At 36.2% G+C, this 6,096-nt stretch overlaps 1 long non-coding RNA gene across 1 annotated transcript; it reads left to right on the top strand.

Moving 5' to 3' along the window:
• The first annotated feature begins 3,062 nt into the window (after nucleotides 1–3,062).
• LOC134174023 (uncharacterized) lies at nucleotides 3,063–5,052 on the top strand. The gene is made up of 3 exons (XR_009968473.1): nucleotides 3,063–3,305; nucleotides 3,870–3,995; nucleotides 4,927–5,052. It is a non-coding gene; the product is annotated as an uncharacterized LOC134174023 (long non-coding RNA).
• The last annotated feature ends 1,044 nt before the right edge of the window (nucleotides 5,053–6,096 follow it).

Genomic DNA, 6,096 nt, shown 5'->3' with positions numbered 1-6,096 from the left:
TCTCTGAATAATGTTGTTCTGAAGGAGAATATATTTCAGCACCATTTTCATGAAATAACAAATAAAGCAATGTCTTTGATAAAAAAATGAAAATCTATGTCCAAGGGAAATAGTTTCTATTCTCATTTCCATTAGATGAACCAGTTAGCCTAGATCGCAGGGTCATAGGATTGTAGAATAGTTTGGTTTGGAAGAGACCTTAGAGACCCATAATGCCTTACACTATTACCATCACAGAGAACTTCCCAGTGGTCCATCCTGGAAGAGACCAGCAGGTTGCTCTGTTCCCAGGGAGGAAACTACTTCCCACATGCTGAAATATTGACTGATACAGTTTGTATTTTTTTTAAATTTCTATAGGAAAAGACAGAGTGTCCTGTGCAGAAAGCTTTGATTTGCTGTTAACTTAGGCCCACAGAAATTGATACGAAACTTGCTCATCACTCCTGCTAAAGAAGTCACCTTGTATTTAGTGATGAATGAGGAGTCAGACTGACACAAATTTTAGACCCCTGCCCACATATCTGTGGTCTCTGAACTGCTGTCCACTACCAGTTGCACAAGGAAAACAAAATCAGTGTTACAGCAAGCAAGAAATAATGCTGTTGATTTTGGTCCTCCAAGCCATTTAATACCAGATATATATTTGATATATGTAGCACTATTAGAGGGGAAGGGAGGTTTGTATTGCTGCAGTGTTTAAATAATTTTTTACGAATAAAGATAATGCTAGCGGCATCCCTTTGGAGAATAGAACAATGACAATTTTTTGTATCTTTTGGATGGAAAAGTTACCTTCTCTCCATATCTAAATGTTTCCACCTTCTTGCAACAGAATAAAGGAATTCATTCTGCTATGCTTTTTTTCTGAAGATAAACTTGGGAGCTAATGACAAAAAATGGATCAGGGCTCCAAAGTCCCTGGCCCTAACAACACCAGCTGCAGAAAAACAGGATGAAAAATGATCAGGAATAAAAAGACCAGTGAAATGATTCAAATTATGGTATGCTGAAAAAAACACCCCAGTGTTTCTCTAAACTTTGTCTACACACTCTTATTCATATTCAACCTAAAAAAGACAATTCATAGTATATGACTGTTCTAGGGGTAGGGAAGAAGAGAATGAAGAGAGGAGTGTTGGTGCTTTGGTCTGGTTTAGTAATAGCTTTAACACAGGTATTTTAAAGGTACTTTCAGGAAGCTCCTCCTTTTCCTTTTATTCTCCCTTGGCTTAGACCTTGTAATAGTCTCTGCTTTCCTTACTTGGTGAGGGCTGAATCCCTGCCAATCCTCCTTTGGTTCTACTTCCATGGTCCATCACTAACCCAGTCAAGATTTGATCTTTATCTTGTTCATGGCTCTGAAAGCCTGTCAGAACATCATATTTTAACTCTGATTCTTTCAGTTCTTTGCTAAAACCTTGCTCTGGCACTTCTTCATCTCCTGCGTTTTGTGTCTCTTGCTCATTTTATCTTGCAGACTCCTGGAAGCAAGGACAGTCTATTGCTGTGTATGCATGAAGTGTGTGTGGCTCTAAATGAGGCAGCAGCAGAGACAATAAAACCAGTGAGGAAGCTGACTGTTCACTTATGGGAACAGGACTGCCTGATAAATGTGAATTTTTAAATAAATACAACTAAAAATGGAATTTAATGTTTTTATCAGCTGTTTCTTAAATTACTTAGATTTAGGTTTTCATGCAAATTTGAATAGTTTTACAAAATAATAATAAAAATATTACCAAAAACTGGGAAAAAAATGAACCTTTACTTAGAACATATATTTAAGAAATTCATAAAATATTCTAAATGCAAACTATGGAAGTAGTTCTGAAAAATCTTACCTACCCATCAAATTATAAATACATAAATTGGCTTCAGTGTTTCTGTTTGCAAGTCTGGATCTGTGTCTGAGTCATGCAACATATTGGACATATTTGAGCATGACTGCAAGAGACCACAGCTCAGTTTGTGTCATTTCAAGATAGGTTTGACTTTTACTTAGTAATATTTTAAATATGTAGTTAATTTCATATTCACTCAATAGTTGCTCTGCTATTTTGCCGACAGCTGTAATTTATCTGCCTGTCTTCATTCATTTGAAAGTCTTCAAAACCACCTAGGTTTCAACCCTTTTATCAGACCTTGTTTTCCCCCATTTACCTCAGTCAGGCAAAGGATTTCTACACTGAGCAAGTAGTTCAGGATGCAGCTCCCACCTGTGAGAAAATCTGCTCTCAAACGGACAGTTGTGCACCTTAGAAGTTAATTTCTGGGATTTCATTGAGGTATGTGGTGTGTGAGGGTTCAACCTCACAGCTGGAAGGTATGGACACTGCTGGAATGGATATTTCATATCTTGAATCACCCTTGCCACCAGCTTAATCATAGCCCATACTGATGTTTAGTATTCTCTTTATAGCCATGAACAAATTGTATAGTGTCTTCAGTGAATCAGGTTCCAGTCCCCCTGAACTCAGCAGGAATTTTGTAGCTGAAATAAAGTGTAAGTAAGCTTGAAGTGCAGTTTCCAGTCTGTAAAACAGAAAACATGGTCACACTTCAACTAAGCCCTTCTGCTTAGGTTTAATGATTCTTTATATAGGATCACTACTCTGCTTAACTTCAAGTATGTGCTTAAACTCTTGCAAAATCAAGGCCAAGAAGTCATAATTATCTTTCAACTGTGCTGACATTTATTATTTTTGTGTATCACACAGATGTTAAAAGTGCTTTATATCATAATCATAATAATATAATAACAGAAAAAGAAAGCTATGAAACTCTCTTTGCTGTTATTCATTTAATCTGGAAGGCATGCATATGCTTTAGAGATGGGCTCTCATAAATTGTTAGAGTTACAATATTTGTTCTCTGAAATTAAAATTCAATAACATTATATTGTATACAAAATATACAATAATTTATATTGCACATCTTAGGTTACCATGTTGAAAGCAGATTTCTAAGGCTCTGTCTTAATCTTCATTTTTCTTTTCAACAAGGAAACAGATACTGCATATACAAAGCAATATAAACCCAAGCAACATCACAAGTCAACACAAACTGATTATTTGCACACATTTACCTGAATGCTAATTGCTTTCAGTGCTCTCAAAACACCATTTGATGGAAAAATAACAACTTCCATCATACAGTAAAAGGCAATTTCACCAACTTAGAAAGGATAACTTGGGAAAATCTGTACCAAGCTTGATTTACCTTCATGTTTTGCAGACATGTGTACCACTTGCAACAGTTGTGACTCAACTCCAGCACAAAATAGTTGCTGAAGTTCATTGGAGGTAAAGATAAATCCTCACAGTGGTCACTTCTGGCTTTTAATCTATTAATCATGGTCTTTTCAGATTAAAATACTAGAATTGCCTACATACCCCATCTTTCTGATTTCTTCCTACTCTTTTTCTTTCTTGTACTATATTTAAACTCCATGCCCCTTTCTGGCCTTAACATATGCAGGGCATCTTACTTTCCTTGTGTGAACTTGCTTCTGAAGCTGGGTCATCTGGAGTATGGCAATACCAGAAGAGTATTTCTGAAGAAAATAAGTTTCTGCCTAATTGCCACCTTCAACACAAGAAATCACGTGCTTTATTATTGAATGAAGCAATGCCTGAAAAGATAGTCCAAGGTTATTCCATAGAGTAATTCAAGTGGAGCTGGTGTGCAAAACCCCACTCATTTGTGATCAGAAGTCCCGAAGGACTGGGGGAGCCACTCCTGTACTCAAGTACTTTGATACTTGTTCCAGACAGCATACCATGAGAGTGGTCATTATTGCTTCCAGGAGCAAAAGAACTTATTTAAGAGACTCATTAACCCATAAATCCTGGTAACTCCTTTTGCAGGAACAGCTATATAAGAAATTATAAGGCTATCTTTGCTCTACTGTGTTGGTCGGAGGCAGAGATCAGCTGTATGGGCCTCATAACCTGCACCAACAACAAATGATTTTTCTCTTCCACAGAGGCAAGGTAGGTGGAGGAATTACAGGCTCTAAATTTTCTGTCAGACTCTTTGTTTGCTTTGCCTATATAAAAGATCATCTATATGAACACATTAAAAACCATGTATGGACATTGTCTCATTGAAATCAAGTGAATCGGCTGCAGACTCTGTTTAGAACTTGTTTGCATTTACTCTTAATACACCAAGTAGCAATATAGACCAGTTAGATAGGAATATAAACCCAGGAGCATTGTGTGGATATCAAGATGCATCTAAGCCCTGGCACAAGTCCTGCAAACTGGCTAAAACAGTCTGTTCTAGTCAAGTCTCTCTGGATTTGTTGCATCACATTATATGCAATTTATTTGCATACTGTAGCTTTGGAACAGTGTCAGAAAACATGTTCTGATTGAGTGTCTGACACTGGAAACCACAGAAAATTGGCTAGATTTCCTCTGCTCCTAAACCAAATTTCCAACTGGAAAAAGAGAAGATATCAGGAGAAAGTACTGTCTAAAGCATGATTCTGAATGACATGGAGAATGCATGACAGCCCTAATTTCTTATTATTAAGTCACAGAATCACAGAAAGGTTTGGATTAGAAGGTACCCTTAAAGACTGTCCAGTCCAACACTTAAGTCATGTTGCCCTTTTGTCCTTCTTTTCTCCTTCTCTCCCTTTTTCTCTCTGAAACATCATGCTCAATGAAGCTAGATTTGCTTTCACAGTAAGGATTTTAAAGCAGTCATTACACTATATCAGATAGGTCTAATGTTGAAACTCAAAAAATACACTTGTTCTTCTCCTGTTGTCAACTGTCTCTAATTACAGATTCTGTATATATAATGAAGCAGAAGCAAGTAAGTGCAAGATAGGATTTTTCAGGCTGAAAATCTAAAAGGTGTATCAAAGCTGCACATCACTGTTATTTATTATTTGTCTTTTGTAACTTTCAGGACATCAAGTCTACACCTTGTGGAGCACATGATAAGCAAACCCCTTTAAAACAGAATCCAAAGGTTTTATATAGCTGCTTTCAGCAAATATGTGACAAACACCAAGATCCCTCAGTTCCTTCAGCTAATAATGAAATAAATAATGGATGCCTTATTACCTTCCAAAAAAACAAAAAAAAAAAACCCAACCAAAACCACCAAATATTGTCATTAGTAATAATGTAGTATTACCTATTCTGCAGACTTCCCTAGACGTGCAGAATGAAGAGTTTAACCAAGTGCCAAACTAAAGAATGAAAACTTCTGGTTGGATTTTCTGGTGTTAATGACAAAGTAATCTTGTTTGGATCTTCTTGTGGAGTAGAGTCACTCACAGTTTAATAATAAACTATTATTATTACTAGTAAGTAAACTTACTGGGTTTAACATCTTTGAGATATGTAGATGGTACTAAGCTTTTTATTGAGATTGGCTGATGGGTTGAAAGTTACTGGGAGAGGGAAAAGGGACAATGACATATTCATAGACAGTGTCTTTATGTTAAGTCTTATTTTTTTTTTTTTTAAATAAACAGACTAAAAGACTGTCTTCCTCCACAGAGAAAATTATGTATCGCAATAGAACAGTTTTAGACTGATAAATAAACATGAAGACAAAGCAGCAGTAAAAGAACAAAAAAATGTGGCCCTTCAAGGTTGGATTTCTGTATTTGTTTATTTATTTACTTTATATTTTAATATAGCAGAACTAATGTTCATAAAGCTTTCATAGAGAATAGATCTTCAATCATCAGAGTCACCTTAATTCTGGGAATCTAAAAATCAGTTATTAAGACTAAGCTAGCCTTCTTCTTTGCTTTTGTAGGCACTGAGAAATTCATGGCCTCCAGAAATCACACTTACTATGGAGTGCATAGCTCCCTGGAGTTCAGTACTCATACTGAATTAGGCACATTGATGAGTCCTGGGAATATTTAATCTGAACGTTAATTTCATTATGCTTTGATCTGCCCTTTGTGTTTCAGTTTCATTTGCACTACATAATTTTGTACTCAGAACATGTATGTTCTGTTGTATGACTATTGTATGACACAACAGCTTTGGGAAGTGGACAAGAAACACTCCAACCTTTACAGATTCACAATTTAGTTAGAGGATTTTGGGATTTTTC

The sequence above is a fragment of the Pezoporus occidentalis genome, unplaced genomic scaffold (genome assembly GCF_034315485.1).
Source record: "Pezoporus occidentalis ecotype Australia unplaced genomic scaffold, CSIRO_AGI_Poc_V1 ctg57, whole genome shotgun sequence".
In the NCBI taxonomy this organism is placed as follows: Eukaryota; Metazoa; Chordata; class Aves; order Psittaciformes; family Psittacidae; genus Pezoporus; species Pezoporus occidentalis.
Note: the sequence above shows the minus strand (reverse complement) of the source record. Positions and strands in the feature narration are given on the sequence as shown.